The sequence below is a fragment of the Cervus elaphus genome, chromosome X (genome assembly GCF_910594005.1).
Source record: "Cervus elaphus chromosome X, mCerEla1.1, whole genome shotgun sequence".
NCBI lineage: Eukaryota > Metazoa > Chordata > Mammalia > Artiodactyla > Cervidae > Cervus > Cervus elaphus.
This window is the reverse complement of record NC_057848.1, coordinates 82,904,430-82,917,013: the sequence shown is the minus strand read 5'-3', so window position 1 is coordinate 82,917,013 and position 12,584 is coordinate 82,904,430. Positions and strand designations below refer to the sequence as shown.

At 42.1% G+C, this 12,584-nt stretch overlaps 1 pseudogene; it reads right to left on the bottom strand.

The window, feature by feature from the left end:
• Positions 1 to 7,394: 7,394 nt before the first annotated feature.
• LOC122690861 lies at positions 7,395 to 9,420 on the bottom strand (annotated as a pseudogene).
• Between the last annotated feature and the right edge of the window lie 3,164 nt (positions 9,421 to 12,584).

Sequence of the window (12,584 nt, the reverse complement as noted above, 5' to 3'; positions counted from 1 at the left end):
GACCTCTGGGACAATGTTGAACGCTGCAACATTCGAATCATGGGAGTCCCAGAAGAAGAAGACAGAAAGGCCATGAGAAAATACTTGAGGAGATAATAGTTGAAAACTTCCCTAAAATGGGGAAGGAAATAGCCACCCAAGTCCAAGAATCCCAGAGAGTCCCAAACAGGATAAACCCAAAATGAAACATCCCAAGACACATATTAATCAAATGAATGAAGATCAAACACAAGGAACTAATATTAAAAGCAGCAAGGGAAAAACAACAAATAACACACAAGGGGATTCCCATAAGGATAACAGCTGATCTTTCAAAGCTTTTGATTTCTCCTTCATATTTGAATGAGATCCTTGCTGGGTACAGTAATCTGGGTTGTAGGTTTTTCTCTTTCATCACTTTAAGTATGTCCTGCCATTCCCTTCTCGCCTGAAGAGCTTAGAGCTTTCCACTCAGCATAGAAAGAGGCTTCACCTTCTGTCTAGATACCTCAGTATCCCTGTATCCAGTCTGTGTCCCTTTTCTACACAGACTTCCTGAAAGCTTCCTGGGTTTAGGTCATAGCCCTTCCCTCCCACCTTCTAGCTCAGGGATGTTCAAGCTGCAGTTCAGTGTACTGTCACGAGGTGGCACCATCCTACCACCAGTTACATTTCTCTATAAAGTTCAGTTCAGTTCAGGTGCTCAGTCATGTCTGAGTCTTTGCGACCCCATGGACTGCAGCATGCCAGGTTTCCCTGTCCATCACCAACTCACGGAGCTTGCTCAAACTCATGTCCATCGCGCTGGTGATGCCATCCAACCATCTCATCCTCTGTCGCCCCTTCTCTTCCTGCCTTCTGTCTTTCTCAGCATCAGGGTCTTTTCCAATGAGTCAGTTCTTCGCATCAGGTGGCCAAAGTATTGGAGTTTCAGCTTCAGCATCAGTCCTTCCAATGAATATTCTTAGGATTGACTTATTTGATCTCCTTGCAGTAGAAAGGACTCTCAAGAGTCTTCTCCAACTCCACAGTTCATAAGCATCAATTCTTCGGCGCTCAGCTTTCTTAATGGTCCAACTCTCACATTCCACACATGACTACTGGAAAAACCATAGCTTTGACTAGATGGACCTTTGTCCACAAAGTAGTGTCACTGTTTTTTTAATATGCTATCTAGGTTGGTCATAACTTTCCTTCCAAGGAGTAAGCGTCTTTTCATTTCATGGCTGCAGTCACCATCAGCAGTAATTTCGGAGCCCAAGAAAATAAAGTCTGTCACTGTTCCCATTGTTTCCCCAACATTTGCCTTGAAGTGATGGGACCAGATGCCATGATCTGAGTTTTTTGAATGTTGAGTTTTAAGCCAGCTTTTTCACTTTCCTCTTTCACTTTCATCAAGAGGTTCTTCAGTTCTTCTTCACTTTCTGCCATAAGGGTGGTGTCATCTACATATCTGAGGTTATTGATACTTCTCCCCACAATCTTGATTTCAGCTTGTGCTTCATCCAGTCCAGCACTTCACATGATATAGTCTGCATATAGTTAAATAAACAGAGTGACAATATACAGGCTTGACGTACTCCTTTTGCAATTTGGAACCAGTTAGTTGTTCTATGTCCAGTTCTAACTCTTTCTTCTTGACCTGCATACAGATTTCTCAGGGGGCAGTTAAGATGGTCTGGTATTCCCATCTCTTTAAGAATTTTCCAGTTTGTTGTGATCCACACAGTCAAAGGCTCTAGCATGGTCAATGAAGCAGAAGTAGATGCTTTTCTGGAGTTCTCTTGCATTTTCTATGATCCAGCAGATGTTGGCAATTTGATCTCTGGTTCCTTTGCCAATCCGGCTTGTACATCTGGAAGCTTTAAGTTCAGGTACTGTTGAAGCCTAGCTTGGAGAATCTTGAGCATTACTTGGCTAGTACATGAAATGAATGCAATTGTACGGTAGTTTGAACATTCTTTGGCATTGCCTTTCTTTGGGATTGGAATGAAAACTGACCTTTTCCAGTCCTGTGGCCACTGCTCAGTTTTCCAAATTTGCTGGCGTATTGAGTTCAGCACTAACAGCATCATCCTTTAGGATTTGAAATAGCTCAGCTGGAATTCCATCACCTCCACTGGCTTTGTTTGTAGTGATTCTTCCTCAGGCCCACTTGACTTCACACTCCAGGTTTTCTGGCTCTAGGTGAATGATCACACCATTGCACTGTGGTTATCTGGGTCATTAAGATATTTTTTGCATAGTTCTTCTGTGTACTCTTGCCACCTCTTCTTAATATCTTCTGCTTCTCTTAGATCTATACTGTTTCTGTCCTTTATTGTGCCCATCTTTGCATGAAATGTTCCCTTAGTATCTCTAATTTTCTTGAAGAGATCTCTAGTCTTTCCCATTCTATTGTTTTCCTCTATTTATTTGCATTGATCATGTAGGAAGGCTTTCTTATTGCTCCTTGCTATTCTTTGGAACTGCAATCAGATGGGTATATCTTTCCCTTTTCTCCTTTGCCTTTCACTTCCCACTTCTTCTCTCAGTTATTTGTAGGCCCTCCTCAGACAACCATTTTGCCTTTCTGCATTTCTTTTTATTGGGAATGGTTTTGATCACCCACTCCTATACCATGTTACGAACCTCTGTCCATAGTTCTTCAGGCACTCTGTCTATCAGATCTAATCCCTTGAATCTATTTGTCCCTTCCTCTGTACAATTGTAAGCGATTTGACTTAGGTTTTACCTCAATGGCCTATTAGTTTTCCCTACGTTCTTCAATTTAAGTCTGAATTTTGCAATAAGGAATTCATGATCTGAGCCACAGTCAGTTCCTGGTCTTGTTTTTGCTGACTGTATAGAGCTTCTCCATCTTTAGCTGCAAAAAATATAATCAGTCTGATTTTGGTATTGACCATCTGGTGAGGTCCATGTGTAGAGTCATCTCTTGTATTGTTGGAAGAGGTTCTTTTCTATGACCAGTGTGCTCATTTGTGTCTGTATGTGTGTGAAAGAAAAATGGAGATGGGAGCCACCTGCAGGCCAGAGTCCTGATTGCAGTTTGAAGCTCAGAACAGATGGCTTGACGAAGGAGAGTGAGGATGATTGGGATGTGCGTTAATGGTTTTAGCTAGGGTTTTCCAGAATTTTTCACTTACTGGTAGCAGTTTATCTGTATCTTCCTTTTTCTGGCATATATAAATATGAGATTGGAATCAAACTCTAGTCTGATCTGAAGGGAAAGCTACACTTATAAAGGTGGCATGTACAAGCTATAGGAGGTATAGAAACAAGCATGCACACACATAGATACAGTGTCAATTCAATTTTGAAGTTTACTTTGTTCTATAAAATTGAACACAATGAATGTTTATAATGTGAAGACTGTATGTGCACATATATATGCACTGTCATCTTCATCGTCAAGCAGGATTTGGGGGTGTATACTCTCAGTGCCACAATATCAGGGAGTGTAAGATGCTCATTTCTCAAGCCTGGGAAGCCCATTTTATAAAAGGTAAGCTTCTCTGTGTCTTCAGATTATGGTGAGGTATGTAACTTCCTTCCAGTCCTGCCATTAATCTGGAGAGCTATTGGTGCTCTGACCCTAAACTTTGTTGTTTATCAGATGGGACTTTGGATACTTTGTCACATGGCTATCACAAGGAGAAAATGAAGAAACATACCCAAAGCGTTTGGCAACAGGGTGTGACTTCAAGGGCTCTTTCAAAGTCAGGACTCAGTAGTAGGCTCTGGCTGAGTCTTGTGGCTAAGGCAGGCATTGTAGAAAGGTGTTTTTCATTGTTTCTCCTAATGAAAAGATAGCTATCTTTATGCAGGAAGCAACTATTTCTCTGATATGCCTTGACTTCAGAGTTTTAATGACAGAAGGATCTCTAGTTTCTTAGGAGACTCTGAAGCTCCAAAGTGCTGCTCCATGTCACACTTGTGCACTGATCCTAATCCAGTTCCCCACACTGCAAAGACAGCTTTGCCATTGACACGCCTGGTGAGCTCAGTGAGAGATGGCACCAGGGCAGCGAGCTGTGGTGTTAGCCTAACTGCTGCTCCTGGACTGCTCCCTATGTTAATACACTTATAGGAAAATTCTCAACCTGTCTCCTATTCAACAGTGCAGGGAGCCTCAGATCATGTCACATCAGGATTTCAGCTATGTGCTGCCTCCTTGAAAGGCAAAAATCCAAGAATTACTAGCATTTTGGGACACAATTGTCTATTCTTTTATCCACTAATAACTACAGATACATACTAGAAACCATCTTGTTCACTGAAAGTGTTTCATTAACTCTACTGTGGAAAAAAATAAGAAAATAAGGAGGGAAATGAACATATAGGAAAATTCAAGGGTTAAATCTGACATAAGATGGCCCATTCATATTAATTTTTAAGCTTGTTCCAACTTCCTGGCATGGAGAATTTTCAAAACTACTTATTATGTGGCTGTGCCCGGTCTTAGTTGCTGCATAGGAACTCTTAGTTGTGCAATGTGAAGTCTTAGTTATAGCATGTAGGATCTAGTTCCATGACCAGGGATTGAACCCAGGCCCTCAGCCTTGCAAGCACAGATAATTAGCCACAGGACAACCAGGGAAGTGCAGACATTGTACATTAAAAAATAAGACCTCTCGTGTCCCCTACTGCCTATGGAGACACAGGTGACTCTTTCTCCTTCTCCCTCTCTACCTCTACACTTTAAAATGTAAGTTCCCCAAAGATCTTTCTACATTCCCTATTAACATCAGAAAATTTTCTACATTCCCTGTAAACATTGCTCATTCCCATCAACCTCTCATCTCACAGAATTATTGGTTCTGTCCCCATGATTGCAAAGAACATGCTGTCACCAAGGTCACAAGCCACCCATTTGTCTATAAGTCCAGCTATTTTGTGCAAGTATTCACATAATATTACTTTTAATGACCATGTGATAAAACCGTGTTTTAGCAGACTGCATCTGTCACTTAATAAATCTTTGACAGTTTCCCAGGCTCTGGAGCATGAGGTACTTACTGGGTACAAGCTGTCCTGTTCCCTAACTATGCAGTCCTATGTTAAATCCTATTCTCACTGTTTCTCAGTTTTCCTCTTTTTTTTTTTTAGTGTTCCTATTATAAAATGGGAACTAGCAACAGTGACTACATCATAGGGTTGCTAAGAGCACTTAAAGTGACAATACATTAAAAATGGTAATAATAAATGCTATCTACATTTATTTCATTTTATATATCTTTATTGGCACTTCTATCAACATAGGCTGAAAAATATAGAATATAATGTTATGATTATTCACAATACATTTAGGTATGCTGTTACTCAGTGTTATCAGCTACCAAAAATCATTGAACAAATCTCCAGAAACTATGTGGTATAAAATGTCAAAAATGTATTCTCTCATAATCCTGGAGATCTCAAGCCCAAATCAAGATGTTGGGCAGGACCATGCTTCTTCCAAAGACTCTGAGGGAGAATCATTACTTGACTCGTCTAGGGTCTGGTGGTTTCTGGACCCTTGGTTTAGCTCCAATCTCTTCCTCCATCTTTACATGGCCTTCTTTCCTGTGTGACATTTCTCTCTTGCCTTCTCTTTATTTTAACAATTACTTTAATTTCCAGATTCTCAATCTCTACAGTTTAGTGATCCATGAGAAATTAAACATTCTCATATCACTTGCACAAAAATGATAAGAATGCTAATCAATACATTCTAATGGCTAATACATAACACTTAATATTTTCTCACAAAAATGCATATATGGTATCAGAAAGACTGAGACACTGAAAATTATCTGCAAACCAACTATAGTCAGGAAGATTTTTCACAGACAAACAAGTGATTATATATGTAAACCTTAATACATTACACTGTTTTCCTCCTTTTTGGTCATGGACTATTCCAGGAAGATTTAATTGCATAACTTCAAATTTGAGGAGTCCCTAAAATGTAAACCAAAACTGGTCTTAAAAAATATTGGTCTGATGAAAGGATAGATTTTTGTCTATTTAGACAAATGTGGTTAGTTGCCAACTACATTTCAACTCTACCATTACTCAGAGGATAACCATTTATGAGAGAGTGCAAACTAAATTTTAAATTAGCATCAGAATTCTACACATAATTACCCAATCGATATTGAAGTAGATGCTATCACATATGCAAAGATTACAGAATTTTAGTTTCAAAATTTGGAGGAAAAAATCTTAATAATGTTTAAAAATACTGACAAACTTAACCTAGAATTATTAGCTCCAGGACATTTTATTGTATTATGACCTTAAAAGGATGACAAAGTAGACATCAGTAGAAATGCTGTTAAAACTATTGTTTGTTTGCTCAAAGTTGTTGATAATAATGAAATAAAAAGTAATAATGTCTGAATTTCTCAAATCATAATTGCTCCCTTCTGATTTAACATTCAGGGGTATGACAAGGCAAAATCTAAGTATCATACTTTCTATTTTTGTTCTTAAACTCAAATAAAAGTCAGTATCAATACAAATGATAACAGAATAAAATAAATACATGTTTACACAGGTTCTACAACATAGGATACAGTGACATAACTCTGCCAAAATAAAATCCAATTTTGTGTTGTAGAATAGCAGATTACACAGAATGGTGTGAAAAACTATAAAACCCAAAGTTTTCTGTGTCATTAAGCAAAGAAAGGCTGAGGAAGAATATTTTGCCAAACTGCACCTGCTACTCCATCCTAGACCCAGTTGTCTGATCATCCACTCAGTTCCAGTGCTTGCAAATTCTCAATCTACCCAGTCAGCCTCACCCAAGATTAACTCCTTTTGCATCAAAGGTCTAGTTTCTTTTCTGTACACTAAGTCCTACTTTTCTAGGAAAGTCTGATTTTTCTGACTTCATGTTGAGCTTAAGCCATTGAAGTCAAAGAAATTGTTGTAATACTGAAAGTAGAGATGAAAATTAGAGCTGTCATAGGTGATATTCAAGTGTTCCGCAAATATAATGGGAAAGTTACAAGAAAACAGATTTTAAACCCTTCCTGGATTACATAGCTACTTGGTATATTATAATGTTGCCTTGACTACTAGTCAGGCTAAAAAGGTGCTCAAAGGCAATAAAATATGCATTTGGGGGACATACATGGAAATGAAGTTTTCTTGACATTTGGCCAAGGCATTTTAATATCCATAACAACTGTCAACTAAAACTTAGTATGTCACAGTTATTAAAAGAGGAAAGGAGTGGGACTCTTGCTTACAACTGAGTTTAGCAAAAACACATTTGTATATTCCTCCTCTGTAATCACACAGTCCTTTAATTAGGGACAATGAGTGTGCCCACATAGCAGAATGAAAAATTTATAAAGAATCTATGATACAGAGTTACACAATCCTGCTTTGCTAGAATGTAAAACACTCTTCTAAACCAAGCATTACTGTGTGTATCTCTGAAACATCTGAAAAATACTCTTCTGTGAATTACTAGGCTGTAGAGAATGAGCAGTGTTGCAAACAATTCTCTGCAGTAGAATTTGGTATCTTTCTTCCATTAACTAGATCTTAACATTTCAACTGGATCTTAGAAGGTTGTCAATTTTCATTTTTTCAGGCAAGGAGATCCAACCAGTCAGTCCTAAAGGAAACCAGTCTTGAATATTCATTGGAAAGACTAATGCTGAAGCTGAAACTCCAATACTTTGGCCACCTGATGCTAAGAACTGATTCATTTGAAAAGACCCTGATGCTGGGAGATTGAAGGCAGAAGGAGAAGGGATGACAGAGGATGAGATGGCATCACCGACTCGATGGACATGAGTTTGAGTAAGCTCCAGGAGTTGGTGATGGACAGAGAAGCCTGGTGTGCTGCAGTCCATGGGATTGCAAAGAGTTGGACACGACTGAGCTGAACTGAACTGAACTGAGGTTTTCAGTGGATGCTCTAGATCAGTTTGTCTTTTGAAGCCTCTATCTTTGGCATTCTTCCTCTGTTCATTTAGTACTTTGTCTGGAGGTGAATACATAGCCCATGACTGATATTCATCTGGGGATCCTTTTGGCCAGGTTAGCCTCATTTGTTCTTGATCCACCTCTTTCTGAAGCTGTAATGAAGCAGAAAATAACCTGTCCCATTCTTCTTGTTTATGTCTCTCACAGAGGTTCCAAATCTATCAGTCTTGGGGTAAAGTGGACTTGTTTACTCGGCCTGAGGAAGATTTGGGGAACATTTTTCTTCTTTTTGTAAAACAGTATGGATTGCTGACTGCTTCAGACAAGGATTCCTGTTTTTTGTCTTGGAGATATCTTTATTGGTCAGTAGGTGATACTCCTCATTTTCTGTCACAACTGTTATTTTCAAGTGTCTGTGTTATATCTGATACTGTACATCCACTCTCTGTTTTGTTATAAGGCTTAATTGCAGCTTCTCCAGAAGAGGGAACTCTGACTTTAGGTTCTTTATGACTTGTGACACATAACTTTCTCATGACTGCTTTGTTTTGACTTCCTTCAAGGCACCATTCTCCTCCTCTGGCACATAACTGAGGGTTAGGTGACTCCACTGAAGATTCTATACCTTACTTTTGAACTTCAAGGCATATCTGAGGAGAAAATGCTGGCATACCTTCCTCAATTTCTGTATCTTGCCTTGTAGGGTTCTTCACATCACTGCTGTTAGTCTCCTTGGACATGGAGGTTTTCCTGTCTTCTTCTACAACTTCAAACTGTGATGCTGACCCAAGTTGAGAATTTGGTGACAAATACTTCTGACTATCACCAGTGTTTTTAAATTTGCTATTCCTTTTCCTTTGTGACTTGGTTGTGACAGGATCAAATTTTTTGGAATTCGAAAGGGAAGCCGAGACACTTTCCTCACTGATATTGCTAATATTAAGGTTTCGCCTTCTTGCCAGGGCTTTATTACTTTTCAGTTGTTCCTCCATCTCTCTGTAGCTTTTTTATACCTCTCTCTTTTCCTATTCTTCCTTCTCTGCCAGTAATCTCTGTATATATTCTTCATTGGCTTTGTTTTCTTCCTCCTGAATGGCTCCTTACTCTGCCTCCATCTTGCTTTTCTCCTCTTCATATTCTCTTCTTAATTCCCCATGTTGACTTAATAGGTGAATTGGCTGATAGTCATCAACAATTTCCTCTGATTGTTGCCCAGAAACTCTAAGCTTTCATTCCTCTGGATAGTGTTGTTGTTGTTGTTGTTGTTTTTAATTATCTCCCACAGTTCCATATTGACAAGAGAATTTCTTTGGGTATGATACCAAGTCCAGAAAGCAATCTGGCAGTGACAGCCGGGACAGCACAAATTTGTCTTTTCAACAGTCGACTTGAAACATGCTTGAAACAGAGCATGTGTTTACAAGGTAGTGTCACAGGCTCAATGAGGATCTCCACACAGATCTGGCACTGGCATTCCAAAAAGGAACGGATGGTGTCTTTGGGTACAGCCATTTTAATATGCTAATAAGGTGTATTCAACATCAATACAACAGTTCAGGGATTGGGCACATCAAACCACTTGATGTAAAAAGGTGTTCCGAGGGCCAGGTAAACAGTATGACCATGGAAGGCAGTGTATTTGCCCATGTTTAAGACAAGTATCCAGAAAGGAAACAAATAAACCTTGGCAGCTCCCAGGCATTAACAACCATTGCAGTAGGGCAGATGCTGGGCAACGGCATCTGAGCAGGGCAGAAGGAAAGCGCCAAGCTCCCTTCCTCCCTCTTACAAGCTGAGGGTTCTCCCTTAGCTTGGGGCAGCCAAGCCCAAGGCCGCAGAGTCTCAAAGACTCTGGGTCACTCCTCTATGAAGAAAGCTGCTTCCTTCAGGACTCCAGTTTCCTCAGCAGAGGAACTTCTGTTTGGCCTTTGCTGTGGGGTCATGCCTGCCACTTCTCAGTGCTCAGAGCCTGCCCTCCCCTGTCTTGTGTGTTACTCGCTCAGTAGTGTCCAACTCTTTGCAATCCTGTGGACTGTAGCCCACCAAGGCTCCTCTGTCCATGGGATCTTCCAGGCAAGAATACTGGAGTGGGCTGCCATTTCTTCCTCCAGTGGCTCTTCCCTACCCAGGGATCAAACCTGGGTCTCTTGCATTGGCAGGCAGATTCTTTACCATCTGAGCCACCAGGGAAGCACAATCCCCTCTCTTAGGTCAGCTAAAAAGCCTAATCTTGGAGGCAGTGCTCTAGCAGTCCTGCAAGGGCTAGGAACATCACAACCTTCTCTCTCCTTTTTCTTTATTGTTTTCTGGGGTGGTAACAGCTAATGAGTTTTTTTTTTAATTGTTTTAAATGAATGACTAAACAGCAGTTTCTAAGACTCTTTAACTTTAAAGTTCAAGAAGATAAACAGCAAGGCAGAGTTCTCGCAGAAAACTGCTGAAGCCTTAATTCAACCCAAGGCCTTAGAGTTCTGGAACCTTTGTCTCAGGGCCTTCAGAATAGGGCAGCTAGCACACTTCAGGGTCTGGGTGCCCCACCATGCTAGGGGTTCTCACCTTCTGAAGGATGTTCCCTCCACACCCCTACCACCTGCTGGGCTCCTCACCCAGCCACCATTCACAGGAGCCTTCCTCCTGGACTAGCCACATCTCAGAAACCCTCAGTCAGTGCCAAGCTGCTCCTCAGATGGCCCCTGGGTTCTGATCCACCCCCAGAAATAAACATGCCCAACACCTACAGGGGATGGAAGCACTTCCAGCCACACAAATGCCATTCCCACAGTCAGTGCAGGTCATGGGCGCCACCCCATGTGCCCCCAGATCCTCTCTTCCTGCATCTGGCCAAGCCTTGTGTGGGTCATCATTGGGCTAGTCAAGGCCTGGAGGGTCCCAAATATACTCCTGTCCTGCAAGGCCTTGACTGGAGGCAAGTCAGACCTCAGGAGGCACCTCATTGGGGAACAAAGTTCACCCTTCCCATGGGCACCCCCTCCCTGGGCAGAGACCCCTACAGCCTGCCCTAGACCCCATGAGGCTGCCTGGGGAGCTGAAGGCTGATATCTGTCTCCGTGGCAGGTGGAAGCCCATGCTGGGGATGCTGCTGGGCATTTCCATAATAAATCCTTTACTTAGGAAATCCTGGAGCTTCCAGCATGGGAGTCACCTGCTGTTTCCACTCTCAGATTCCTGTCACAAGCCTGGCCACCTGCTACCTGTGGGAGGTGGGCCAGGGTACACTGCAGAAAATGGACCTTGGAGGGCAGCCTGGGGGGCCTTGCAGAGATGTGGGGTGCAGAAGAAGTTCTGGGGTTTGTCCTTTGCACTCAGATATTGAAAGTACGTTTCAGTGCCCCCCCCCATTTCTGGAAGCTTCCATGAGGTCAAAGATCCAGAGTGTGAGGGTTTGAAATATCCTGACTGGATCCAGATGGGGTGAACCACGAGACTGAGGCCAGCAAGTGGGCCTAGGGGGCTTGCTGCTTAGTGGGAGAGCTGTGCGGGCCTGCAGTGCCTTCAGCAGGCCAGGATAGGCACCCCCAGCCCAGGTGGCTTTGCCAAGAAAGTTGTCACCAGCCCCCAAGTTTGAGTCTCACCTTCATACCCCCCAGGAGCCCCCTGAAAACCTGGTGCCACAATTTGCTCACACATCCCCTCAGGCCCCCAGACCCCAGGATGACCACATGCTGCCTCCTGCTGCATGCGGGGTACATTCAGCCCAGCATACACTCTGCCAGCAATTTCCAGGAGGATCAAGCATGTAGGAGGTGCCCTAAGGAAAGGTGACACCAAGGGACAAAGATGAGGTACACATGCTCACACAGGACATAGGTAATAGTTGTGGACCAAAGAGTCATTTATGACATCCCAACTGAGCAGCTTCAGAGAAATCACATGGGTAAGAGAAGGGCATCTGTCTCTAAACAAATGTTACATTCAACAGTTAGGAAGCATCTCCACTTCCCAGGATTTTAACTAAGGTCTTGAGATGAAAGTAGTTTCACCACATGCATCGCTCTGTCCTTTCCAAACAAACTCTGTTGAAATGAAGGCAAGTCCGTGGGTTTAGCCACCCAGTTAGCTAAGCAGTAAATACCACAGAGAAGGGAAAGGTTGAGAGTTTCCATGAGATCACCCAGCCCCACAGCATCCAGAGGGGAAAATGTTCAGAGGGCAGGTGTCAGGGGAAAAGTTTAGTCCCAAGATCATTCAGACAAAGTCCCCAGAAACAGTCAACAGAGGTAAATGAAATCATCTTAGAAGTACCTTCCTTGTTGTTGTTGTTCAGTCATTGCTCATGTCCAACCCTTTGTGACCCCATATACTACAGCAAGCCAGGCTTCCATGTCCTTCACTATCTCCCAGAGTTTGCTCAAACTCATATCCATTGAGTCAGTGATACTATCTAACCATCTCATCCTGTGTCACCCCCTTCTCCTCCTGCCTTCAATCTTTCCCAGCATCAGGGTCTTTTCCAATGACTCAGCTCTTCACATCAGGTGGCCAAAGTATTGGAACTTCAGTTTCAGCATCAGTCCTTCAAGTGACTATTCAGGGTTGATTTCCATTAGGATTGACAGGCTCTATCTCCTTTCCATCCAAGGGAATCTCACGAGTCTTCTACAGCACCACAATTCAAAAGAATCAATTCTTTGGTGCTCACCTCCTTTATGGTCCAT